Source organism: Dermacentor albipictus, chromosome 1, assembly GCF_038994185.2.
Source record: "Dermacentor albipictus isolate Rhodes 1998 colony chromosome 1, USDA_Dalb.pri_finalv2, whole genome shotgun sequence".
Lineage (NCBI taxonomy): Eukaryota > Metazoa > Arthropoda > Arachnida > Ixodida > Ixodidae > Dermacentor > Dermacentor albipictus.
Window position 1 is genome coordinate 357,764,780 of NC_091821.1, and position 27,994 is coordinate 357,792,773.

At 43.6% G+C, this 27,994-nt stretch overlaps 2 long non-coding RNA genes, 1 other non-coding gene and 1 pseudogene across 6 annotated transcripts in view; 2 read left to right on the forward strand and 2 right to left on the reverse strand.

Moving 5' to 3' along the window:
- The window catches only part of LOC135902072 (uncharacterized), a 202,878-nt gene that overhangs the window by 137,199 nt on the left and 37,685 nt on the right, over positions 1-27,994 (forward strand). For 2 of the 4 annotated variants that reach the window (XR_010564384.2, XR_010564385.2), the window contains exon 2: positions 25,662-25,771. The exons of the other annotated variants lie outside the window; for them this stretch is intronic. This is a non-coding gene — a long non-coding RNA (uncharacterized lncRNA). The remainder of the gene's footprint in view (positions 1-25,661; positions 25,772-27,994) is intronic. 4 annotated transcript variants of the gene reach the window in all.
- LOC135902067 (uncharacterized) lies at positions 196-25,806 on the reverse strand. The gene is made up of 3 exons (XR_010564382.1): positions 25,552-25,806; positions 959-1,083; positions 196-547 (listed from the first exon to the last, which is right to left on the reverse strand). It is a non-coding gene; the product is annotated as an uncharacterized lncRNA (long non-coding RNA).
- LOC135903458 (U2 spliceosomal RNA) lies at positions 4,379-4,557 on the forward strand (annotated as a pseudogene).
- Positions 27,901-27,973, reverse strand: TRNAS-CGA (transfer RNA serine (anticodon CGA)). The gene has a single exon. It is a non-coding gene; the product is annotated as a tRNA-Ser (tRNA).

Consider the following 27,994-nt stretch of genomic DNA (forward strand, 5'->3'; position numbering starts at 1 on the left):
TATTCTATAATGCCCAACACCATCATTTTCAAATGTGATGGTCATTCTTGGCGATACCCTATTCCCTTAATTTTTTCTTGCATAAGAATTTTAAGGAAAATTGATAAAGGCCAAGTCTACGGAATAAAAGAACTTGAAGGCAATAATGAGAGAATGCAGAACAAATAGGCGACCTTACCATGTGTCCCAGTAATTCTAGCAGCTTGCGACCGAAACTAGCAGCACCAACGCATCTATGCCGGAGCGAATTAACAAAAAAAAAAGTCGGAAAGCGAGAATGTAAATAAATGGCTAGTGTTTTCTTCCTTTCACTTGGTCATGGATTCGCTAGGCCACGTCCCATTCACTAAATTTGCATGTATATTGCGTGCCGTCACTGTTGCTTTTCAGTGTTTCTCGCAGCTGTACCAACAGAACGACCTTCTGTCCATAGTGACGCTCACTCGATGGGCCCTTTCCCCGGTGTGTTTCTCGACCGCACTGTAGACTGGTAAGCACGGGAGAGGAAGGCACCCACTCAACGCATGAAGCGACGGTGCATCGATGCCTGAAAGCCAGAAGTCAATAGAATATGAATATCGGATATTTTGAGACCAGCTTGCCAATAACGGTCAGCTATTATTACCGAACAATTTGAACATCCTCTTGTTTGAAACCATAAAAAATCTGCGCCATTACATTGAACATTGTAAATCACGCTTTATTGAATACATAAAGGGAGCTTAAGGAAGCTGACTTAGGAGCAACTAAGTTGATTGTTGGAAAAACAAGAGCTCTAAGGAGAATACTCATTGAAGTATATTCGGTCTGTATAAAGCAAACATTGTGGACCAAACGACATGCCTGTTTACCGTGGTGACCAGAAATGCATTTCGTCTGCGGTAACGGCACAAGTACAAAAAAATAAAATATCAGTGGCGCTTTAGCGATTATTACTAGAGAAATCCGTTAGCCTTACCTCGCACATCTTTGAGGTCCTGGATCTATGATTTACACTGTATTCACCACATTGCAAACTGTTGTTCTGGTGCTCACTCGACACACGTCTTGCCTCTTCGAGTAGCGAAATGCACCTGACAGTGGCTGCGAGCGGAACAAGGAAGTTTAATTTAGCGAAGTGGATTTGTGCGTCGAATTTCGCCTGATTTATGCTGAGCGCTTCGCGTGGTCATCGTGTGGACGGCGAAAGGAAAGAAAAAAGCCAGAAAGTCCGGAAGGCAGGAAGGTAGTTAGAGTTGTCGTTCGGCTAATGATGGAATGAGAAACACTTTTTACAGGTGCTTCTCTTTCAAATTATTAGCCTATTATTAGCCTTATGTACATATTTTGTTGATGACGTCGACGTTTCATTTCCCTAATAGCCTCCCGTATATGCTCGGTCGGAGGATAGCACGTGCTCAAAGTACTCATTATCTCGCAGTTGCGATACATTAATCAGCAGAGTGAACCTGTTAAAAGATTGACGATTGACACACATTACTATAGATACTAAGATATTGGCGTCTTACGGCGATGACAGGCCCTATCACGTATGAACGAAACAGATATCATGCACGCGTTATAGCTTTAACAGCAGTGACAGAATATACTTCTTTTATGGTGGCGCAGGCACCAGAAAAGAGCTATACCGTAAATGCGTAGTCTTGTAATGGAGTCCGCTTAGACAATTTTCTTTGATTACCCAGGAAAATCAACGCGATTGTGGCACTTTCTCCCACCCAAACATTTTGCCACTGTGATTAGTTTGACAACCGATCTCCTATTCGTTTTAGTAAGCATACCACCCAAAACAATGACTCTGCGCGGTGAAATAAGTATGCACATGGGAAAAAAATTATGGCAGAACTCATCTCACGTTCACTGTCGACGCTAATGCTAATAGCATATGAGCAGTGCAGTGGTGGATCATATTCAATTCTGAGACTTTCATTGCTTCTACTGTATACCGAATATACTCCGATATTGTCCCACTTGTTTGCGGAACTCGTTTGCCAATGTCGCTCATGAGTATGGAAGTATAACGACGACCGTATAACGCGGACGCAGTGATGATGGAATGAAGAAGAACGAATACTATCGATGGAACGACAAAGACGTATAACGACGGTCGCAAGACGACAACGAGATGTCGAAAAATTATGACGATGGTGTAAGGACTATAACGTTGCAACGACGACGTGAGAACAATGAGAAGGCGACGACACTATCTCGATGGTGGTATGAAGGCGACCACATGAAGAAGCGGGAATGACAACATTGGTACGATGGTGACGATATGCCAACGGACACATGATAGTATCTGTGGCGCTGACTCGATGATGAATATGGTATGACAACAGCTGCATAACCACGATTGAATGACTCTAGCATTATTACGATGCAATGGTGAACAAGGTACAACGTCGATCACTCTACAACGGTAGTATGACGACGGCACGGCGACAATGGGAAGACTTTGGTGAAACGACAGCGTGACGACAGTGGCATGATGACAACGTACACGGGCGACGGCATGATGCGAGTCGGATGTCGAAGTTACAGTGAAAACGATGAAACGACCACGATGGCATCCCGACGGTGGTATCACAATGAATGCGTGACGACGATGCAGTGATGGCGATGGCATGACAACGGCATGAGTGCAATGGGATGACGAGGAGTGTATGGGGACAATGCCGTGACGATGACTGTATCGCGAAGGCTGTTTGACGACGATAGCGTGACAAAGATAGCATGGCAAGAGTCGGATGACGAAGCTGGAGTGACGATGATAACACGACCACGACGACATTACCACGGTGGTCTGAGATTAGAGGCCCGATAGCGACTGTCTGACGATGACGACGTGACATCAGCGACATAATGACGATTGAATGACGGTAGTATGATTACAATACAATGGCGAAGGAATATTTACGTCGAATCGGATGACGTTGTTCAAGCGATTACAATGCTCAAACAACTGTATGACGACGACTGTTTGACAAAGATAGCGAGATGACGACGTCATGACGAGAGTCGGATGACAAAGCTGCAATGATTACAATGCACGTCCACGACGGCATGACCACGAGCCTACACCTAGTGGCCCAAACAATGCGACAATTTGGGCCAATGGGCTGGGGTAGAAGGCGTGACAACGATGGCATCACTAGAGTGAGATCACGATGCTGCAATGACGATAATGGAACGACCACGACAGCTCTCGACCAGGGGCATACCTAGTGGCCCCGGCGGGCAACAACTTGTGAAACTGGGTTTGTGTTACAGGGATAGATAGATAGATAGATAGATAGATAGATAGATAGATAGATAGATAGATAGATAGATAGATAGATAGATAGATAGATAGATAGATAGATAGATAGATAGATAGATAGATAGATAGATAGATAGATAGATAGATAGATAGATAGATAGATAGATAGATAGATAGATAGATAGATAGATAGATAGATAAACGTTAATTCCTTAATATGGTCGGTTACTGCATTGCTCGATTGCTATTCGCATTAGCGTTGACGGTGATCATCGGGTGAGTTCTGCCGTATTTTTAAAGGTGAAAGCGATAATGGGCTCATTGCAATGGCTCATACCCGAAAAAAAAAATGACGTCTAGTCGACTGGCTCATCATCAAGTCGAGTGGTTGAAAAAAAAGTTCACGAATGTTACAAAAAATATCATCAGCAGCAATTACTCATACTCGAAGAAAAGTAACATATGTGGAATGGCTCATACAACCGTAAGCGAGCAAAAATGCAATGGCTGAATATGAAAGAAACGAAAAAAAATAAAGGACGAAAGAAAGAACGAAATAAAGAATGTGAGAAAGAACACACGAAAGAGCAAAGAAAGAAAGAACGATAGAAAGAAAGGAAGAAATAAATGGTGAAAGAAAGAAAAAAGCGGGAAAGAAAGAACGAAAGGAAGAACAAAAAGAACATTTAGATAATGCACTAGGTGTTCGCATATGTCGTCGTGTCTTATGTCTTGCTTTTAATGTCTTACAAGAAGTCTGACCCCTCCGATTGGATAACTTAATTCGTTGCCACGCACATTAAGCTGCCGATCTTTTTTTCTTTTTTTCGGCTGGTGTCTTGCACAACTCTTTGGACGACGTCTGCTTTCATCTCACTCCAAGAAACGTATAGGCAACGTAACGCCTGCCCATCCCGCCAAATTGTAGAAGTTGCCGTGGTCGACCGGGATGAGATATGGTGACAAGGATTCCACTGAAGAGAGCTGTTTCGGCTTTCTTTCCGCCTCGCTGTCCTGGCGCGCAGCACGTTACGGGACCGCTACCACGGGAGAGAGGAAGGAAAGTGGATGCGCAAGCACTTGAAACGTCGACAAAAAGTGGGTAGCGTGATCGTAGACATGGCCGACGCAGGTCAAAGTTTAGTATCTGTTCTTTCAGCTGAATACCTGATACGTGTCGTATTTGAACCTAAGATATTAAAGTTGTTTTTGCAAGTTGGCACAGTGCTTAAAGCCTGCTTCTCCTCCACCGCGGGTCGGCTTAGCATTGTATTATCTTCAGGATCGGCCCACGTATGGGGATAAACTCACGACCTACACTACTCTTGCCCACGGGCACATTTTTCATCAAAGCCTAGCCATATACAGCTTTGCTGCAAAACTTGAAGACGTTTCGGCTTCCGTACGAAAGCCTTGTTCACGAAAAAAAGAAAAAGTGGCTAGGTCGCGCGATCGAATCCCGGCCACGGCGGCCGCATTTAGTTGGGGGTGAAAGGCGAAAACACCCATGCACTTTGATTTAGGTGCACGTTAAAGAACGCCAAGTGGTCCGAATTTTCGGAGTACCCCACAACAACGTGCCTCGTAATCACATCGGGTTGTTGGCGCGTAAAATTTCATAATTTGTTAAATTTAACAAAAGAAGTGGCTCGATGGGGCGAGCTTATGTCTGTTTTAGTACGTGACCGAAGCCCCACGAAGGTGGAAGATTGGCATCATTCCTGTTTAGCGTTTTTTTTCTTAGTCTGTATAAGAAAACATATTACAGATACTGACGAGGATGCCAGTTTCTTTAGCGATTATGCTTGGTATTGTCCCAGTCAACCTCAAGATTAGAATTTGACACGTGTTCCGCATGTGCGCTGCAGGCGACATTCTTTTTTCTGCCGTCATTCATACATTCTTTCAGCCATCTTTCAAAATTTCCGCTTTCGCAGAATACAAAAATATTCACAGTCTGCGCAGGTAACTCCACAAAGAAGGCCTGGAATCTTTTCTTTCCTGAGCCGGTCTTTCACGTGGACCAGTTCGTGCTTCAGCTTACGGGCGGGCACATGCACCACGTGTACGTAAACTGTCCGCAGAACCCATACCAACGCCTCACTGACTCCTGGCACATAAAGAACGGCTTCGTGGGTCGGGGGTCGCGCCATTCGCGACGAAGCGCTGTTGCGTGTGCGCCATTCTACAAACTGAATAAAACTAAGAGGGTCACCGCAAGCGGAAAGTTCGCGGCGCACCTTCACCAGGCCAGAGGCATTGTCATCTTTGCTGGAGTAAATCCTATGCACTCTCTGTGTCCGGGGAGAGGCAACAACGCTTGTGGCAGGGTGGGTGAATACACTCGTAATGCAAGTAGCGACCGGTGTGCGTAATAAAGGCGGCCGTACCAAAATAAAGGCAGCCGTTTTTCCTCTCTACCGGCACGTCTACACTCGCGGACAACTTTCTCTTGCTTCGAAGGCAAAGCTATGGGGGCGGAGTTTCTGCACATGTGTTACAGCGCCAAGTAGTCCGGCAGCGTTTGACAGTGCTTTCGGTTGCTCTCAACAGGCGCTGAAACGGCGCAGCTTCCCCGTGCGACGGTTTCGTATTTGCCTAGACGGGGAAGGGAATAAACCACAAAATAAGTAAGCTGTTACATCCAGTAGTGTGTTTTGTCTTTTTTAACTGTTGCTAATATGGTGTTTTTGTTTTTTTCTTCCACAGCTTAAACTCATGACGATGCAAACAGGGGGCTCTTTTCAGAAGCGCTTTCACTTGTGCGCGCTTTGCCTCCGTAGCTTTCCCTTCATAGCCACGGAAAGTTTTCCGCAAGTATAGAAAAGGAAGACGACCAGAGATCTCCGTTTCAGCCGCGAATTGAATGGAGGTCTCTATGTTGTTCATATGCGCCGAGAATGCCTCTAAAGCTTCCTTCTTGATGGAGTAAGAACAGTCATGGATACAGAACAGAAAAATCTTTTGGTGGTGGGGGGTGGGGGGAGGGTTCGAAGGAAGTCAAAGCCGGTGTCTCTACTGACTCCATGGCAAGGTTCACTACGGTAACTGAAATTGAAGCACCAATCGCGGTTCCATACCCTTGTTTGTAGACCATATCCCGAAACACAAAGTATGTGTTTTCATGCCAGAACTCCATTAATTTGAGAAGGTCGCGTTATCCTATCGGCGATTTGTTGTTTAATTTATCGTCGGGGAATAAGGCAGCGAAGCACACTTGCACCGTCAGATCCACGGGAACACTGGTGAAAAGTGGCTTCACATCGAAGGGAACTAATATTTCGACATCGTCAACCATGATGTCAAGCACCTTTTAATTCAAGTCCAAGGAGTTCCGGATAACCAAAGTCCCTTTTCCCGCAAGAGGCGCGAACATGCGATGAAGGTGAAGGTAGCCAGAAAGCTTGCACAAAGGGGGAAGTGCGAAGTCCACATTCTGACGCATAGGAATGCCCGGCTTATGTACCTTCGGCAGACCGTATAATGCTGGCGCCGAGCTCCTGTGGCAGAGAAGCGACTAGTACAAAGATTTCTGGTTCAGCGGAACAAAATGAAAGATGTCAACGAGGAGTTTCTGTAGTTCCCTTTCAACTTTGAGCGAGGGATACCGCTTAAGGCAGACGTACGAGCTCTTATCTTCAAGAAGTGCAGCCATTCTGTTTTCTAATCACCTTTGTCCAATATGACGTTAGTGTTACCTTTGTGAGCACTCAAAATTACGATGTTAGGATTTCTGCGAATACTCCACACAGGATTCGCTTGCTTAGGGGGGAGGGTAGTCGAGGCAGAAAGCACAAGCTTCGAAACGATGCTTATAGCACGTGTGTGAGCTGCCTGCCGCCGGAGGCGGTCACTGTGGTCGATGGCGCCCTCTACCGCAGAGATCATCTTTATTTTGTCCGGTACAGGTCCAGTGTTACAATTTAGCCACCACTGTTGAATGGGGACGTAGGAGGGCAAGTAGTGCACCGCGGACGTGGCAAGGCCAGGTGGAACGTAGACCCAGTAGGGTTGCAGTCTTGTCAACATGTAGCCGTGGGCGAGCTTGGTACGCCAAGCATGACCTTCGAGATTGATCTGAGCACGTAATTGAATGGCGGCGAAGTCACGCACGCACTTCTGCCGAAAGTGGCGGCGGGGAAAGAACTTCTAGTACTGTAGTCGTTTTATGGTTTCCTTGAAGTCCAGAATTGCTGTCAGTAACAGCTGGCGTTCTGGTCTTGAGACGCGACTCTGTCCAAAGGGCGTCGCGAGCTGCCTGAGTAGGCGGAGTGAACATGGAATTAGACCTCGTCCTTTGCAGGAAAGATTGAGATTCATATGAGCCTTGAACGAAGAAACCCTGACAGTCAGCGAAACGTAATGATGAACTTGAATTACAAACGATTGACTAAACGCCTTCTGTAGATTGATGAAATTGATGATACATTGATGAAATTAACTGGTCGGGAGGAGGCCTAATCAAAAGGTAAAAAAGAGACACTGATCAAAAATGAAAAGGTTTAAATAAAATTCAAGACCTTTCGGGTTCCGTGCGGAAACCCTGTTCACAAAAAAGTTGCATTGTGTATACTAACACAATATAACAACAACTTGCTTCCATTATTTGTATTTGTGCGTGTACATATATTACATGTTCAACTCTTTTGTATTCTGTGGTGAAGCTCACTATTGACCGTCGTATATCTGTGCGTCCAATATGCATTTCATCAGTCAGTATTCCTCATGTGTTTATCTGTTTACCTACACGTCGCGCAGACTACACCGCGGCCTCGTGCGTGTTTGTGACTCTGTTTACGATCTTCAGTGTCATACGATTTGTAATCACTTTTGATATATATATATATATATATATATATATATATATATATATATATATATATATATATATATATATATATATATATATATATATATGTAATATGTGTGTGTGTGTGTGTGTTTGTGTGTGTGTGTGTGTGTGTGTGTGTGTGTGTGTGTGTGTGTGTGTGTGTGTATGTATGTAGTGGATTTTTTGGCATTAGGACGTTGTTTTTTTCCTTACTAAATATATAACTCCATATGTTGTTTCTGCGATGCAAAAGGGTAGCTGCCACCTACATGGGAGGGGGGGGGGGTGTACTTCTCTTCCTTTTTAATTTCATCTCAACAATAGAACAAAAGTACGCAGAAGACGGTCTACTTGGCCACAAAGAGATGGGTGCCTGCGGGCCTTCATTTATGAATGCGAATATTGACGTAGAGCCTCCGTGTGTTGAAAACCTCGGAAGGGTAACGCAATGCTTCGGTTTTATCAATAGACATGTGTCCTGGGTAGCTTCTCGGTTTTCCTTTCTCCACTCTTTTCTAAACAGCACCAAGAAAATCTAATTTTTAAATCATTTCTTCCAGCGCGATGCATTGCCACGTTTCTACAAAAATGGACGACGCCTTTGGAGATGCAGAAATGTAACAGCAATAATACTTTCGTATCGCGCATACTTTGAAGACATGTGGGCAACCACACATTGGGATCTAGCCCCGATGCTCGTTAAGTGTAAACGTACGCTATATCGCTGTCCACCACTCTAGTTCGGTTTCACCGCGAGACTTCCTGTGCAGCCAGGACAACACGGCCGTGTTTTCGGCTCCTGAAAATTTGATAAACCTCTCGGAAACTACATCCGCTGGAAGAATGTCGGAAAACCACACCCCAGGAATGTGATACAGTGGCGAAACTCATCCAAATGTATGGTCCTGCTTATCAGAGGAACTTGTTGCTTTGAACAGATTGTTTTTATCATTTTCTCTTTATTTAGTCTTCAGCACCCCCTTAGCAAGCCTACCTTCAGCGCAAATTATTTGGGGCTTATTCCTGTCACGGCACGCTTAAACGGAAGCTTCCATTGAAACTTCGGACTCTTCGACTGCCTTGTAAGGCTTTGCTACTTTTCAGAGCACCTTCGTTCCAAAAAGTCGGTGCGGAAGTGGTTGGCGCTTACACCCGACGTGTGTCCTCACTGCTTGACTGTTGTAAAAGAAGGTTTAGGTGATTCCGTGTCCTAACAATGCTTTCGCGATGTCAGACGCTTACATGCAAAGACGGTTGCTGATTTCTGAGTGTGCATATTAAATTGACAGAAGAAAAGACAAAGATACCACATAGTTTGTTGTGGTAATAATAACATAATGTTATTGTAGGAAGCCCTCACACTCCACCTCAAAGTGCGCACCACCGAGCTTTTGTGTGGAACGATATGCTCATTTAATACATTAGAAAAATAAAACCTGGATGTGAGTGATAACTCGTAATAACTAAAGCACTCACCATCCTGTTTTCTGTACCCTGTTGTTTGCTTCCTTGATTTTTCAGAAGGCACTTACGTGGCATGGGCTGCAAAGGCAGAGTCGTTAGCCCATCAACCTTTCAATTTCGGGGCACTTTGCCACACTACACTGCTCTGCCTTTTTTTTTTGCTGTTTTGGTTGTCTCGTTACGTCCTTTTATGTGTTTTCACGTGCAGATCACAGCAGCACCATGTACTTGTTAGGCATCAACGCGCTCTTCGTGAGGCACATGTCCCGAATTTGAAACGGTTCACTTCATTACGTGTTTGACTTTATTGCTAAAGCTTGCACTGCACCAGAATGTACATGCGGCACTCCTCAAATTAAGGGGTAGAGTTATCGTACTTGGCCCCTAAACTTATCAGGTGTCACAGAAATTCTTCGCTATCACAGTATGGAATAATGTCAATTGCATCTAGTCCAATCGATAGGAAGATATAAGCCTATGTACAATACACAAACATACCAGCGTCTTGCGCAACGGAATCCGGGCACATGTTGCACAAACGCAGGTACTTGAAAAAGATGATGAGGTGCAGAAGGAGCATTGCCTGTGTTACAAGCGTATTTCAACGGGAAACCTCGGTTTCGCAGGGAGACAGGTGGAATGGGGTGGTACGGTGGTCGAATGTCAAAGATGGAGAATGCAGCTTAAGAAAATTGACAGATTTCGCCAGCAGAATATGCTGGCTTAGTGTTCACAATGAATTAAAAATGAATTTAAATAATGACTTCGTAAATCAAGTCACGTATAAAAAGTAGCAGGAAAGTAAGAGAGAGGACAGGGGGTTGATTGCAAATCATGCTTTTTTTGGCGTTCTTGAGCTATATCCACCGTCGTAGTGTGAAAGAAGCTGATAGAAAAAAAAGAAAGACAAGATTGAGCTATTATACAAAACCAGGAAGGGAAGTCTGACAGAAGCATGTTAACAAGAGCAAGGAGTGGCGAAGTAGATGCAAACAAAAGAGCGCACTGGAAAAGTTGAGTCAACATATGGAGTTCTAAGATCCTTTAACCATTTAAAGACGAGACATACAAACAGCCAGAAAAAAATGTATATTTTCTACATAAATGTGCAAAACACATAAAGAATACGTGTGATCTACCCAAAAAAATGCCATAATTTTTTCAGCTATAAGGGGAAAACCTCAAGCAGGAAACTGAAACTGGGCTTCACCCAAAGCTGCCTAAGTCTTCATTTTCAGTTTTTATAGACGGCTCTTACCATATGTTAATCATAGCTGTACATTTCATTTTTACGTCACATGTCTGATACCAGTGCAGCTGGATATCCTTGTTTTGAAAACAGAGCGAGCCGTGTGCTAAACTTCTTCCTCGTCCAGTGTTCCTGCTCTATACCAACAGCTGACGCTAGCTTCCTGTCATTCAGTGTTGGCCGAAGACATTTAGGAAGAAACTTCGTACTCAATATTTAAATCTGCAAGACAATCTTTTTTACCTGGTATGGTGCCTGTAGACAACACTAGTCAATAAAGGGTTAAAATGCAGTCACTACTGTGATGGATGAAAAGAACCGACACAAGGTCAAGTTGTGGTGGTTGGGCGTACACACAGATAGAAAGAAGAAATTCTGAATTGTTGCCGCAAATGAAAGGGGAATAGTGCATCAAAATATGCCTTAAAAACATAATGGTTCATAGAGGTAAGAAATGGAACTAAATTAGAAGAGGGAAGCATTTATGAACCGTGCGGAGACAAATTACTGGGACCATAAAGTGTAAGAGGAAAAAATGACGATCGCGTAAAGCGCAGTGACGTTGGCGCCCATTGCGCTGCTCATCATTCTCGCCAAGCACATGTACTAACATAAAATTTTGAGGTTTTATGCGGGAAAACTACGACCTGATTATGAGGCACGCTGTAGCGGGGGACTGCGAAATAATTTTGACTACCCACGTTCTTAACCGTGCCCCCAAAGTGCGGTACACGGGCATTTTTGAATTTCGCCCCCTTTGGAACATGGTCTCCGAGGCGAGGATCGATCTCGCTGCCTCGACCTCAACAGTGCAATGCCATAGCCACAAGAATATCGCGTTGCGTCCTTCTATTCCATTTTGCAAACTCTCTGCTTTGGCCTTCAGTGTGCCGTTCTTGTGCATTTAGCCATTCGTTAGCTTCCTTCATGTGCAGGGTGTTATACGTCGCTTGATATGTCACATGAAAAGTGATCAATGATGTTCTTGTTCTTGGCGCTGCTGCGCATATCCCAAAGAAACGAGCACATCTTGGCACATGGAACATGCATTTCAGAGAGCGCTATCTTAAACCGCGACATCGTTCACAAGAGCACTGCACGGGAGAAAGAATGTCCAGCGACTGAACTTGTCGTCAGAAGACAGTTGAAGGCTAGGTAATAATATGTCTGTTCATCGTTTTTAAGATAATTACTCTTTATGCGAAAAACAGCGGTGACTAGTGCCCATGTTTAACTTTGTTACGGAAGAATAAAATGTTACAGAAGTATGAAAAGCAACACATAAGTTACCTATTGAAACATGAATGGTCACGAAATAATAAACGCTACTCGAGCAAGTGGATCATAAATACTTTCTCTATTACCGAAAAGAAGTAGTGATCGAAGAGCGGAAATGTCAGAAAATAATAAAAGTGACGCATCATTCTTTCTCGTTTGTGGCTCTCTCAGGTAGCTCATATTCGAAACAGCCACGCTTTAATCCATAATAGAAGCGTAAGAATGGCTGAAAACAGAGACGCGGCATAATGTGAACAGATTGTCTGAAGTTGGACACACGCATGTTAGGCTTCTATCGCCCAAGTCCACTGGCCCATGTATTCGCGCGCGGGACATCGATTATTCAAGCGCGACATCGTCTATGTCACAGTCGTAGGTAAGAAATACATGCGACAGACCTCGCGGGCGCACTTGTAGCACTTTCACTACGAGTGTCTTCTCTTTCGGAGGCCCGTACAGCGGAATCTTCGAAAAGCCCTGACATCTGTCGACTTCTATTTTTTTTTTCCTCTCAGGTGAACCGGCAGCACAGTATTATACTTTCCATTTCTTAAAGTGCCTCTCACATGCTCTTCCATCGTGCTCTCCGTCCATGTCCTCATTTCTCTTGACATACAGCTTCCGTTATCTGGCTTAAACACACCTTCTCAATACTTCTCGTTGGTATAACAGACGAACTTTCGAATTTGATGCCTAAAAAAACTTAAAAGTAAAAGTAATAACTTACGAACTGGTGCATATGCATGGACAAGTAAGTACTTGTGAATGTGGAATCAGTAGGTTGACTTTAAAGACCGACGTCATATATTGTGGCTTCTCATGGAAGTGTCATTATGGCAGCGTCTTCAGCAGTAGCGACAACGTTGCTATGTTGCACAATATGTCATAAGGATCTAACTATGTGTTTATCTAATAGAGTTCTGTACTGCACGAGTGAGTCGTTCGGCCACTACAAGTAGCGCTTGCAGAACAAGGACGCCTACGACGGGAAGCCACTGCCGATGCAGCAGTGAGTTGAAAGGCGAAGGGGGACAAGACAGCAACAGATATGTCACGACTTCAGCAACGTGCCATACAGCCGAAATGATTCGTATTACGAAACCCAGGAGAAAGGTGCCACACGCAAGCAACGTCAGGCCCTGACTCTGGTTACAGTCAAGCAAGACAGCATATGATTCGCTACTCAGGTCATCACCTCGGTCGATCGCCAGGATCCTGATCGATCATGAGGATCGCTCCTATCATTATTTCAACTGGTGCTCATTGTGCCAACTGAGTATTTTGCGGATAGCTCCCGGTGTACGCACTGAGGCCCTTAAAAAAGTGTACTTGTTCGAAACTGGTGCATGCCTATTTGTCGGGCCGGGAGTGCGCTGCAAATAAAGAAGGTGCACTGGTGCCCTGAGCACAAGCAGTGGCCAAGGTCACAGGGTCACTCAGTTGCTGCCAGATAACGAACGAGTCAGACGTTCGGGTCCGGGTTTATATACCTTCGTTTAACTACACTCTGCATTTCAGAGCTCCTTCAATGTTGTGCATTTTTCACTTTGACGGTCTCTCTTTCGCTAGAATGGTCCTGTCTTTGAGCGAATTCCTGGTGGCGACTAAATTAGGAAATTTGTTAGGGCGTCTCAGTAGCTGGGGCGTTGCGTGCCTGGGAACGGGGTTGAAGGTTCGATATTCGGCCGCTGCAGCGATTTCGCGATTGAGGAATGTAACAACTCTCCATATGCCAAGCTTCATATTCAGTTCAGAGAATTCCGGGGGGTCAAAATTAATCCGGTTCGCTCGACTACCACATCTCTCAATAGCAGATGTCTCTCTCTCGGATATTAGGATCAATAAGCACCGCGGGCACTGCTACAGTCCGGCCTCGATGAATATTTGCAGTTTGCGTGATGTTCACCTGCGCGTGTGTGCGTAACTGGTGTTCTCTTTTCGTTCTAACGTTTATAACGGGTCATTGAATACACTGATGCCGCCATAACGTCAAACGCTCGACAAAGGAAAGCCGAAGAAGAAGTTAAGACCAAAGATGTTTCTTGGCCAAGAAGATCGAAAGCCGAAGAAGTTCCTTGGCTCTGCTTATACGTATTTTCCAAATGGAAGAGCCCTCTATGTTGTTTTTAGTCAGCGTGTCATCTTTTGAAGTATATATAGCAACACGTTTGTTGTGTGTGTGTCAATGAGGACAACGCTGGGAACATGCCCTTAGAGCTACCGTGCTATCAAAATGCCAGTCTCCAAGCAGAGGCCTACTGCTGCTGTTTGGTGTAGCAGCGAGCGAGACAAGGGGCACAAAAAAAGCGAGGATAAGTACTTGTGCTCGTTTTTTCTGCGTCCCTTGTTTCCCTTGTACCACTTCGCGCTTCAGCACACACCTTCATGGAAAACCAACTGGCCCAAATCATCACTCTTTCAAGTTACTGCTGCGTTATCAGAGAAGCCCTTGTGACAGATATGAGCACGCGCAGTGATCCTGCTAAAATACAATTACTCGAGACAATTGAGGCAGGAGGTTGCGGTGCGCGCGTATGGTTGCCCTTGGTGTACGCAAGACTATTGCAATGGCTATTATGAAGGCGACGTTAACGCCTGCAACAAAAATGTTATTCACGACTACAGTTCCATACTAACTCTACTGACCACTCATGTAAGAATCGAATTTCAGAAATTTGGCGGGAGAATTAATTTTTCGACGAAAGGAGTTTGATGTGGAGACATTTAGTGAAAGTTGTGCCCTCTAATTTACATGACATTATTGCAGCCGTTATCCTCTGCTCGTGGGGCACAGAAAAAGTAGTAATATAACAGCCGGGCGAACTGATAGCGACTAACACTGTTTTGTTTTTGTTTCGTTTTTTCACAAGCCTTCCGAGAGATGGAGAGAAAACGATAATTTGCAGATAGATAGATAGATAGATAGATAGATAGATAGATAGATAGATAGATAGATAGATAGATAGATAGATAGATAGATAGATAGATAGATAGATAGATAGATAGATAGATAGATTAGATAGATAGATAGATAGATAGATAGATAGATAGATAGATAGATAGATAGATAGATAGATAGATAGATAGATAGATAGATAGATAGATAGATAGATAGATAGATAGATAGATAGATAGATAGATAGATAGATAGATAGATAGATAGATAGATAGATAGATAGATAGATAGATAGATAGATAGATAGATAGATAGATAGATAGGTTTATTCATGTTGGTTTGAATGCAATAATAATCAGGCCTATCAAAGCCTCAAAGGGCTTGAGTGACAGCGCTTGGCAGACACGAAAAGTTATAGAAATATAAAAAAAGAAGAAAATATAGGCGTTATACACAACCTGGCAGAATGACTTAAATAGCACAGAAAAACATAAAAGAAGAAATGTATGTACCGAGAATAAAAGCTATGCAATGAAAAGGAATGACAGAATTTAGAGTGAAGTGAATAAGAGCATATGAAAAGAGTTATGGGGCAGGAAGCGACGTAGAGATGGATCGTACAGTTTTTATTTTTTATTTTTCAGACTGTAGTTAGATTGGTTACGGAACACACCAGGTGATAAGCTTTTGAAACCAACAGGTACATAGTATGGACGAGTGCGTTTTCTATACCGGGTTCAGGAGTGAGGAATACAATAACGATATATTGGCTCCAAATCATGTGCAAAAACACATGCAATAGTGAACTGACTGTACCACAAATGTTTTAATACAACACTTTCTATTAACAGAGCGTTAAAGTTTGGAAGAATTGGTGTTCTAACAGTACCAATGTGATTGCCAGTGGACAGGTCATAGGCAGTATTCTTTAGAATTATGAATTATTTTCCAAGATTCTCCACCGCCTTTACTCATTTGGAGCTGCACTAACCAGCCAACACTGTAGTTTCATGTGGTAAAAAGCAAAATTATCATCTTGGCCAGCGCGTACACTGTAGTGCTCATTCGATGACAAATTAATGGCATCATTTAAAAAAAAAATAAAGGCTCATGTAGGATAATTTACCGCGGGTTATTCCTGTGAAATTTTTGCTTGCTTATCCAAAGAAAAGATAGCGAGGAGGGAAAGTTGCGAAAAATGCGGATGGTATTTTCAAAATGCAGCTTCCGTTGCCACTACAGCTACGTAATTTGAGCCCCATGAAGACACCCCCTACTTACAGGGGATGAAGTTCAACACATTATTGCCGCCAAGCGTGTATTCTGATATGAATGCCAATATTATCATAATAAAGTCCTTGGAAGCAATAACGAGTTGAACTTGTGCTGTAAGAGTCGAGAATATGTGAGACGTTTATACCAGAAGAATCGAAACTTTTGTAGTAAGCTCGACGCACTTGCTCTGTGATGTTGAGCGCGATATCGCGGGTGCGATACCCGGTCACCGCGGCTGAATATCAGTGGAAGCCAAATGTGTACGTAGATTTAGGTTCACGGTAAAGAACTCTAGTTGGCCAACATTGAACCTAAGTCCTCCAGTACGGCGTCTATCGTAACCCCAACTGCACATTTTCAGGGCCTTGAGAACAACACTAAGCTTGTTGTTCTTTCCCGCGAACGATCAATGCACGCTCTTACTGCTATTACTTTCACTGAGAAAATAGCTAGAAAAGAAGCCCCCAACTTTTTTTGTGTGTGTGTATTGGTTACTAAAAATGAAGTCAACTCGCAGTTTTATCCTCTGCGGCCAGCCGTATCAGCCATCCCTAGCGAATATATTGCCTACTGAATAGTATGCGTGAGTGGGGCATATACGCTCAATGAAATTATGCCCCAGAACTCTCGTTGCATTCTTCATTCACACCGGCTCCAATGCAGCCGTCCTGACAATTGTGTTTCTGAGAAGTTCAATGTTCGGTGGTTTAACATGGAAGGAAAATTAGGCGAACTGGCACCGCTGCTTAATTTACGAACAGCGCATAGGTACGAGACGCAAAGAAGAAGGTCACAGTACCAGTACTCGTCCTTTGCCCTTTGTCCTTGTGCGGCGTATTTAGGCACGTTATTGTGCGTAAAAAAATAATGTTTGAGATTAAAATAAAATTAAGCAAAGAGCCGGCGAACGACGTTACACCAAGAAAGGAGACGTTCATAGTCAAGCGCACATTGAACAACGAAGAATGACAGAATGAGCAGCTCGAAAACCAGTTTTAACAGCATGGAAACCAGTTTGGAAACCATGGAAACCAGCATGGAAACCAGTTTTTAGCAGCATGGAAACGCGAGACGGACGAGATAAAAGTGGCAGGAGATGCAAAACAAATTGCTACCCGTAAAATGATAACAGCGGCATCTCTACTGCAATTCGATTATGCATTACACGACACCCAGATGCAGGCGCCCACCTCCGTTCTGTCAAAGCTGCGCACACATAAAACAAAAAGCTCATGAATCCGATATCAGCAAAAACTAAATTGCGACATTTAGATGTGAAGGCGAGTTTGATGAGGATTCTTGTTAAGTAGAGTAAGAAGCGCTTTGAAAGAACGTACGCGTACATGCGCACTTTAATGGTTGCTGAATGCTCTTCACTCTAGGCTCCCTTGAACTGGTGTGGCTTGGACCGTCGCATCTATAGACGGCGAACGAGAACATTTAGTTCGTGCGACAGATGTTCCGTCAATGAAAAGAAGGGGTGACGAAGTGCGGAGACAATGTGAATGCGAGGTCACTTGCGAGGTCTCGCGTGTCCACGAGAGCGCATTTTCTCGATATGGCTCTTGCCGAAGATATGACTCCGGCTTCTGGTTTGACTTCGTGGCGGCTGATATTGGCTGCACAGTTTCAGGAGCTGGCATATATGGCCGCGCTGAGTAGCACGTGCACTAGCGGCTCCTGCCCATGCGAGTCAGCAATCCACTTCTCAACTTTTGCGCCCGGCCAAATATTTCAGTTTCGTGCGCGCGTGCTTCGCTACGTAAGCACGACCTCGCGCGCTGCGTGTGTGGGTGGTTGCGGACGCCTAACTAAAACTTTCTATTGGTGGGTTCATCAGCCCGAGACAGTGCAACTAGCGCGCGTTCGCTGCAAGTCGATAACTGTGCGTGAGAGAAGCGTCGCTTTCTAAATGTGGAGGCCTCCAGTACAAATAGTTTTGGCAACTTTCTTGGGCTAAATAAACGAAACACCAATGGTAATGTCCTGTAGAGAATGCGAATCACACGAAGTACCATCTTTGGAGCCTCACCATTGAGCCAGGTCCTTTCAGAATTTTCCGTGCAAATTGCGACAAGAGGAATCTGACGCTTTGAAGGATAAATGGAAATCCCGGAGACTGCGGTGGCTTTTTTCATTTGTCTTGTTGGTTTTTTTAATTATTTATGAAGTGTTCTTAGCATCCCCCATGTGCTGGCTCGCGCCGTCTGCCAATTAGTGAGGCAGTCGCGCCAGACTTCGCTCCGTTTGCGACAGGCCGCACGAGGCAGATTGCCCGCGCCACACAGTTTATCGTGAAATGAAACCACGTATAGAGCTGAGCTCAAATTTTGTATTAGGGAGTATCGTAATCCTCAGTGATTTTATTTAAGTATTTCCCTCAAATTACTCTTTCTTTCTGAATTTTCTACACCTATTTTGAAACTTCTTGAACATATACTCACATTTCTCTGGTTTTCAATCGGATGGGAAAGAAAATAAAGGAAACGACTTATCCTTTTTACTTGTGAACTTGCCTTGAAAGCTCCTGCCGAATACAATAGTCGCCATCTCAAAACAGCCTTTTTGAAATACTCGATAACAAAATACAAAAGCTGAGTGCGCGTTCATCGTTTTATTCTTATCCTTGCAATCTCTTTCGGGCGCACGCAGCACCTTCGCATTCTCCTCTTGCAGCAGTGAATCTTCGTCTGCTGCAAAATGCCGACTTGGTACAGCGGCGGTGGTGCACAGAAGCTTCAGCCAAGAGGCATCCTCGCTGCTTCAAAAACGAGTCGTATGCGTTAGTAACTCTTCGATGCGCTGAATCATCTCTGAGAAGAACGCTCTGTCGAACCATGAGCGCTTAGATTGCTTTTGCTTTATGTACTTTTTTTCATATGCTTTCTATAATGCAGCATTCTAAACACATATTAAACTCGACTATGCATGGACAAGCAAACTATTCAATTCGAAGTTACAGTGGATTCTATGTGTGTACGATGATGTGGGTCCCAAACAGTAACAATGAATATGTGAAAAAGTAAAACAGAGACAGACGTAGCCCGACGCGAACAATGCTGAAAAAATAGACCAAAACATATTTTGTCCCTATATTCCACCTTCTTATACTTCTGCAAATACATCGGCGTCGTTTTTAATATCTTTAACTTTTTCTAATCCTCTTTGTCAACCTGTGTGCGTTTGACTGTTTGTTTATTCATTTACTATTTCTTTTTTCGGAAGCTTAGAAAGCGCGAATACTTTCATATTGCTAAGCAGGATGAAGCGACAGTGTGAACGTCATCGTAAACAGATGAATGTGCTTTTGTCTTCGTGTTTTTTTTTATTTGGGTATTGAATAAATTATGTTTTTAGGCAAAAATTTATTTGTATCTAAATTCTTTAAAGGAGGTGTTCCGCTGTTTCAAATGGCGCCAATATTCTTGGCTGTATGCACGGACGCTCACACTGAACTTCTGATATTTCCTTCATACGAAATTTGCAAGAAACTCGAAATCATGCATAGTAGCTAGACGTAAATTTGCAATGTCCCATCTCCGTACTCAGCTATGAGTCAGGATAATATCTTGACGTAAAGGCTGCCAGGGTTGCTTCTCCTTTGTTCTGTCCTTAGTTGCCTCAAAGTTGCTTTTAGTTGTTCTATTCTCTTACGAAAAAGCTTCTGAACTTCCACAATGGCACAACTAACGCCTCTTTTAGGCAAATATTTGATGTTTGCAGAACTAACTTATAATTAGCAGCTTCAAACTAAAATCAAGAATATACCTAATAGCAAAGGCTTGTATTCCGCGAGCTTGTGCAGACTTTCTCAGGCGATGCAGTCGTTGCAAACAAATGTGCCTCAACATTCCTGCTTTTCTTCTGGTTCCACTGAACAGCTAAATTTTGACGGGAAGTATCTAGAAAAGGCACATTTGCTTCAGTGAACAAGGGCCGTCTAAGCCTAGTTTTCCTAGCTCTCGTTAGATTTGAGGCTTAGTTAGAATGCTGCGTTCCATAACTCTTAGTCAATTAATCTTCATAGGTTCAACTAATAAAGCTAGTTTGCGGTCCATTGCTAATATTTTCTGTTCTCATGCTTCGCAGGCATATTGACGCCTAACTGTCATGTGGATAGTGAGTAAACAACTGAGCTTGCATTTAAAAGAAAATAATTCTTAGGCAAGTGCATTTCGCTGTCATCTACCGCAACGTCGATGTGATCACACCGGAAACCTGTCGTGAGTGGCGGACGGCCAAACGCCAGCCAGTAAGCGAAGCCTTTTACATAAGGAACATTTTGTGAGTAGGAGCCATGAAATTCTTATCCGGGAATTGTAGAATCTCTGTTACCGCTGACCTATCAATTTGAATGGTGACCGTATACTTGAGTAATATAATATTATTACAGAATTTCACTCTCGACGATCATGTTTTCCTAATGAACTTCGTTATTCGAAGTTCTTTTTACTTGCAGGAGAAATTATTTGTTGGGAAATTGAGAATTTATGCTGCTGCTAACTCTTAAAAAGAGAGGTCATTATGTTGCCAACACGAGGACCAGAACAAAATACCCCAAAGTACACGTTTCATTCTAGCCTCGCTTATAATTATTCACTACCTTTAATGATGCAGCTGGGGCGAACACTGTGTATTTATCATCTAAGAAAAAGGGCACACCTTTTACGGTGCAGGGAAACACCAATGAGCTCGGTGTGCGCCCCTAAAACAAGACGATATAAATCCTTTCTCATGCTATGGAGGTTCCTTAAAGAAAAGGAGGTTCATAGGAGAATTTCTTGAAAGGAGCTTACTGGATAGTTTTTACGACCAACTCTCACGTTTCCATTAAAATTAAATCACTGTCGTAACGTATACAGTTCGATCCCACTGCATCACTTTCGCACCTGCCACTGTTTCTTTAATAGTATGCAAGAGCAGGACTTTCCGAGTGGCGCATACCAATGCGAGGCCTCAGAACACTCCAGACTTAACGATCTCGCTACTCCGAGAGGCATGATTTTCATAGTGAATTCTTACGAGGTCATATGAGTTTTCTTCTTTACTTCGACAATTTTACCATTGTATAATTTTCCGTGTTTTCCTTGAATTCGTTGTCCGGTTCTTTCGTGTGGTTGTATGTAACAAAACATTTATCCCCTCGGATCGCTTTTCTCATCTCACTCACTGCATATCGATAGCCTCGACTTCGGCAGTCTTGGCGCCATAAGGTAGCATATACGAGGGCTCAGTGGCCGGTTTCCGCTTCCCAAGATCACGTACTACGGTGACGCCTGCGGTTAGAAGGACGTTGCACGTCCGTCGCCTAGACCGTGGGCTGCACTCTCACACTTCCAGAGGCATTCTTCACACCCAGGCAAATGCTCAAGAAAATGGGAGGTAGGATGACGTCCACGGAAGCCTAATTCCTGAAGAACGGCACATTTATAGCAGGAGACGCGGGGTTTGCCCTCACCTCCCGCAATTGTCCTTCCATTTTCTTTCACTTCCCTTTACCCCGTTTGTACCGTATCGATTAAATATAAAAATGACCTTCCTGTATCCCCCATCTCATGCTTCACTGTATATTTATCGGTATGGTTGTCGCTAACGAAATTTCCAGGCCCTAGGATTCCCTGTATTTCCTCATCTGTCGTGGGACAATGCACAGGCACACTATAAACAGTCTCTTAAGCCGGTACACTTCAAGTAGTGTACTAGTGCACGAATCGCTTTTCATGCCCGTGACGGGTGTGGCCATGGTCCGAGCATCTTTGACTAGAAGACGGATCTTGAGTCCAATCTGTTTAAAGTTGTCCTCAGATATATGTGTTCTACGTCGTAGCGAGGGCAGGTAAACAGTAGATGCTCGATGGTTTTCTCGCACCTACAGGAGTCGCACATCGGGCTGTCGGCCATTCCGATACGACTGGAGTAGGTGCCACTCCCAGCCGCAAGAGGCACAGCAAGGTAGTTTGGCCGCGGGAAAGGTTAGATGGCAGTTGTAGCCGTAGTATGGGGTCTAGTTTATGCAATCGGCAATTGAAGGCAGTTGAATTCCAGAAATCTTACGGCTTTTTGCGTGCTAGGAAGCGAAGTTCGCTGGCAGCGTCCGACCTCGCCAAAGGCATTGAATGCGTCTGGGTGTCTTTGTGGGCCGACTGGACAGCCCTATCAGCAAAGTTGTTGCCCACGATGTCACAGTGGGCAGGAATCTATTGAAAGATAATGTTGTGCCCTGTTTCCAGAGCATAGTGGTGTACTTCCCTGATGTTGGATATCATCTGCTCGTAAGTTCTGTCATGCACTGAGGACTTGATGCTCACTCTCTCCCTCTTTGACTCTTTCCATTCCCCTTTCGCCCACCCACAGTGTAGGGTAGCAAACCCGGTGTGTGTCTTTTTGTGTGTCTGCGCGTTTGCATGTGGGTATATGTGTGTGGACGGGCACGCATGCATTGTTTTGCCAAGTGCGTCAACACCAAGACTTTGAGGTTGTTCCTGGGCAGTTTACCAAACACCTTTGAGTCATCATCATCATCATCATCATCATCATCATCATCATCATCATCATCATCATCACCATGATCACTATTATTATTATTATTATTATTATTATTATTATTATTATTATTATTATTATTATTATTATTATTACAGTGAACTCTCACTTGAGTGAACTTCAAGGGACCGGAGGAAATAGTTCACTTGACTGAAAGTTCACTAAACTGAATATTCACTAGACCAACATAAGGCATGGCATACAGAGTCAGAAGTTTGAAGTGCAATTCATGGAGCAAAAGACGTGGCATCCATAGTGTTAGAAATGTGTGAAATGGAATTTGTACATATCAACAAGGACAAAGTTCATAACAGTTATAATGCTGCCTTTCTCACTTAGAAAAAAATCTGTAATCTTCATCTGCACTTGTACTTTTAAAGCACAGGAAGTAACAAAACTGTCCAAAGAGTCAATGTTTTTGTACACTTCTTCTGGCACAGCTTGCTGTTGAGACACAAAGTCTCTCAACTTTCCAATGTACCCTACAACCTCAGCTAGAGTTATAGGGCTTGAAACTGGTTCGGCAGTTGCCTCTTCTTAGTCGCACTCTTCTTCTTCTTCTTCAGGACGAACACTGGAAACAATCTCCAGATCCGTCTGTCCAGCACAGGTAATCAGTGCATTGTCGCACTGTGCATAGTCTTCAAACGAAGTATTGCTATCGACCTCCAGCTGATGACAAAAATAAGCCTTGGCCCCCTGAGCAAGTTCGTTAAACTGAAATATTGACTGTTCCGAAATTCGTTAAAGTGAAACATTTTTGCATAGAATCTCTAAGAAAACGGCCGGGGATTTTTAAAAAGTTCGTTATTCTGAAATATTCGATAAACCGACGTTCGCACAACTGGGAGTTCACTGTATTATTATTATTATTATTATTATTATTATTATTATTATTACATTCTCAGTATCTGAATATTAGAATAAAACAAACACTAGCAATTAAAATTCATATTTGACCCTTCTGCTAGACTCCAAATAAATATTACCAGTGTGTACCTGCACTACCGCAACAGCCCCCCCGAATTCCTGCTCTTTTCACTTTCTCTGCGCCAACTCTGACGTTCTTCGTTAACCAAAAAAGGTTTGTCGCACTCTGAGTACAGGACTTAAGGCTGACTTCAGTCGCCTGAAAAGTCAAGATTATACGGTGGAACTAAATGGAAGAAGAAAGAGCTTTTCTAAGCGGCAACGCTCCGAGAGTTCTTTGTCTAATGGCACCGCTTTTCCACGAATGAGACGCACCAGGAGCAGGAAGAGCTAGAAGCGCGTGGGCTCCTAAATAATGCACGCCCAGCAACGCACGTGCCGAACTGGAGAATGTCCTGGCACAGCGTCCCATCATTAAGAGTGTCTCTTAGCGCAGGTAAATTAATGCATAGTGATGTATTTTACGGCGCGTTTCCAAAGGTATGCCGGCCATTACGAGATGCGAGCGAATACTTTTCTCTGATGCACAGAGACTCAACGATACAAACAAAAAGAAAGAACAAGAAACGTGTTGTCGAAAGAAAACAAGATATAGAGAGATCACATTAGCGCTTAGGTACTAGAAATGCTGTAGAGTGTATGTTCTTAACCATTGAAACAAATTATTTACACTGCGCTTGCACATGCGCTCAACAGCACACCATGCGGCGAAACGGTGAGACTGGGATAAAGAAAAAGGTAAGCTCAGAACCAGGACGCGGCTGGCAATGCATGCAGCGAAGCGACCGAGGCATGCAGACGAGACGCCGAGGGAGTCAGTCAGCGAGCAAGCCGTGTTCTACGTCTTAATGCTAGAGAAAAGAAAAATACCCGAAGAAACATTTCGTAAAATAACGGGATACTTAGGGAGCAATTACTATCCCTCATTAACAAGTCTTTTCAACTTTAGCTTCAGCATTCATTATGATCTTATTTAGTATATTTAAATTTTTTTTAGGATTCACTTACCATGACCATTTGAGAGGTGTGTGCGTGTTTTTTGAAAGTTTTGAATAAATAAAGCCATATTCTTATATTCGATCCGATTGTCGAGTCGAATAGTCTGTATTCGAAAATACGAACATTTCGACTACGAACATTGGCCGAGTTGGTTCATGAAGCCGAAGGAAAAAAAATTAGCGCGAAAGAAACAAGGATGCGATACATTAAATGGCAAAACGAAGGTGCTGTGACAATACACCTAATATGCTGAGTATTTTGAGCAACGTGGTGGTGTTCACCTCGTAGCTTCCCCTTTTGGCAAAAAAAAAAAAAAATCTTGAAGCAAACTCACTGCAATATTCATGTATAGAACTGTTTCTATCGGCAATTATCGGAGCTTTAACATCACCTGGTTACACGGCAGGCTGTCACATTACGCCCACGAATATGACCACTCCTGCATTTGAGAGCTCTCGCGAGCTCAAAGTAACCGGATTTCCTTTTTTTTTATTTTTACGATACCCTTTGCGTCAACGATGCAAAATAAATAGGTGGATAGAACGAAGGTGAGAAACATAGAAAAGAACCACCTGAGAAGCAATTCTATCATCAGCTGCTCAAGAGCTGATGCAAGCAAGAATACGAGAAAGCAAGTACTCCCTGAGCTGAAAGAGTGGCGTCCGGTGACTGTGGAACAGACTCGAAGCGTCTAACGAAAAACGAAAACAACTGCAAAACAAGCGCAGAAATAAACATACTGTAGCAGAAAAAAACACGTTAAGTGGCTTCCCCCGTCAACGAAAAAATAAAAGCAAGCGTTGTACATGTAGAAATCGATCTGTCACCTGGTGAGCTTTCTTTCGTGGAGCCGCAACTGCCTTCTGCTTCGAATCCCAACATTGGTCCTTCGGTCAGTCCTAATCCGCGTGCTCTTCCTTTCTCCCTTGACCCTCAGAATCCACCCAACGCCGTCTGCTTGCCGTCTGCGTTCTGCATTGCTGACGTCTCTCGCTGAGTGCTTCGACCACTACGTTCTCGCCGCTAAAGGATCTCGTTAGTTGGACGGTCCGTATGTGCTTTGCTTCTTCTTGTTTGCTTTATCTGCCGCTCACCGCCTCTGCTGATGTCACTACCAATGCGCAGTCAAAGTGTAGTGTGGTTGCTCGGTGCGATGGAGTTGCGAGTGAGTGTCCTCCTCGCCATTGGGTATTCATATCATGTTTATCATAGCAGAAAGGAGTGCAAGCTCAAAAGTAGGAAGAAAGGAAACAGGAAGAAACAAGAGATGAAACTAAAACCGGAAATCCAGAGATTCACTTGAATTACCGGTATCATTGCACCTTCTGTACGCGGAAATTGAGCGCTGCGTTTGGGCTGCTGAGCACGAGGTCGCGGGATCGAATCCCGGCCCCGGCGGCCGCATTTCGATGGGGGTGAAATGCGAAAATACCTGTGTGCTTAGATTTAGGTGCACGTTAAAGAACCCCAGGTGGTCGAAATTTCCGGAGTCCCCTACTACGGTGTGCTTCATAATCAGAAAGTGGTTTTGGCACGTAAAACCTCACATTTTTTTTTTCTTGAGCGCTGCGTTGTTCAAGTAAGTGTTATTTTTTGTCTCCAAACATTTTCGTTCTCATCTGCCTTCGTCTTCTTTGCCCAAACTCCGCTTGCATACGTATTCACAATCTAAACCTGCCGACTTCTCAGCTTTTACCAATTCGTTTAATTTTTAATTTGATTTCAATTATTTAGGCAGAATATACATTTCTTAGCGTTCGAAATGACATTTGAAAACAGTAATATACAATACACAACAACAAATTTCTGTTTAAGGGAATAAGCCACAAATTGCGTCTCCGTGACGCTTAAATCTGCTTCGCAACCAAACAAAACACACAGCACCGCCGACAGTTTACAGATTAATCTGAATCATACAGCTTAATACATACTACGTGGCTAGCGTATAACATACAGCAAATAAATATACAAGAAATGGCAAACTGTCTACAAAAAATACGTTGAAATGACAACAAAATTGGAAAACACAAAATACATTGTAGGAGAAAACAAAGAAGCCCATCATACAAAAAAAAATTGCAACGCGGCTGTCAGCTTTTTATCACTCTGCGTTCCCGGAAAGGACGTCTAACTTGCCTTTTGAGCAAGAACGACGACTCATACTTCAATGAGATGTCCACTAATTGTGAGTAAGCATTTAAAAGCTCAGGTATCTGGTCATTAACCGTCTGGCATCCCCTACGTGTTCTAACCCGATTACCCAACGTATGCTGCATCCCTTAAGGGATACACAGAGTCTGGACGGCGAAAAACGCAAGAAAGGCTCTTCCATTTATTTTCTGTAGATATTTTTGTAAAAATATATATATCTCTACCTGAAATACACACGTAATCATACTCTATACATATGCTTGTCGTCGAGCCATTGTTTCATCAAAATTACGTTGCTGATGTCTATCATCCATGTCAACAAATTCATAAGAAGGCCCGCTTTGATGATCAGCATGGGTGGTGCACGTGAGCTAAGAATAGGTTGATCTAACGGAGCAGCGGTATCACGAGATGGCCATGCGGGTTAAACGGGAGGCCATGAGGTGGCTATAAAACGTAATAATTTTGCTATAGGTTAACGGAGCTCCGATAAAGCACCATCGATATCGCTGCGACTGTACTACGAATTCTTAAAGAAACGTTCCTCTTTCTGTGGACAGTAAGCAATAGACAAACACACACACATATATATAATAAAATTATGAGGTTTTACGTGCCAAAACCGCTTTCTGATTATGAGGCACGCCGTAGTGGAGGACTCCGGAAATTTTGACCACCTGGGGTTCTTTAACGTGCACCTAAAGCTAAGTTCATGGGTGTTTTCGCATTTCGCCCCCATCGAAATGCGGCCGCCGTGGCCGGGATTCGATCCCGCGACGTCGTGCTCAGCAGCCTAACGCCATAGCACTGAGCAACCACGGCGAGTATATATATATATATATATATATATATATATATATAAACGAGACGGGGGTTTAACCAAGGGGCCCGATTTTTATTAGTCATATCATGAGAAGCCAACAAACACTGACACCAAGGACAACATAGGGGAAATTACTTGTGCTTAATAAATGGAAAGAAGAAACAATAAATTAATGGAAATTAAAGTGGATGAAAAAACAGCTTGCCGCAGGTGGGAACCGAACCCACAACCTTCGCATTTCGCGTGCGATGCTCTACCAATTGAGCTACCGCGGCGCTGTTTCCCCATCCACTTTC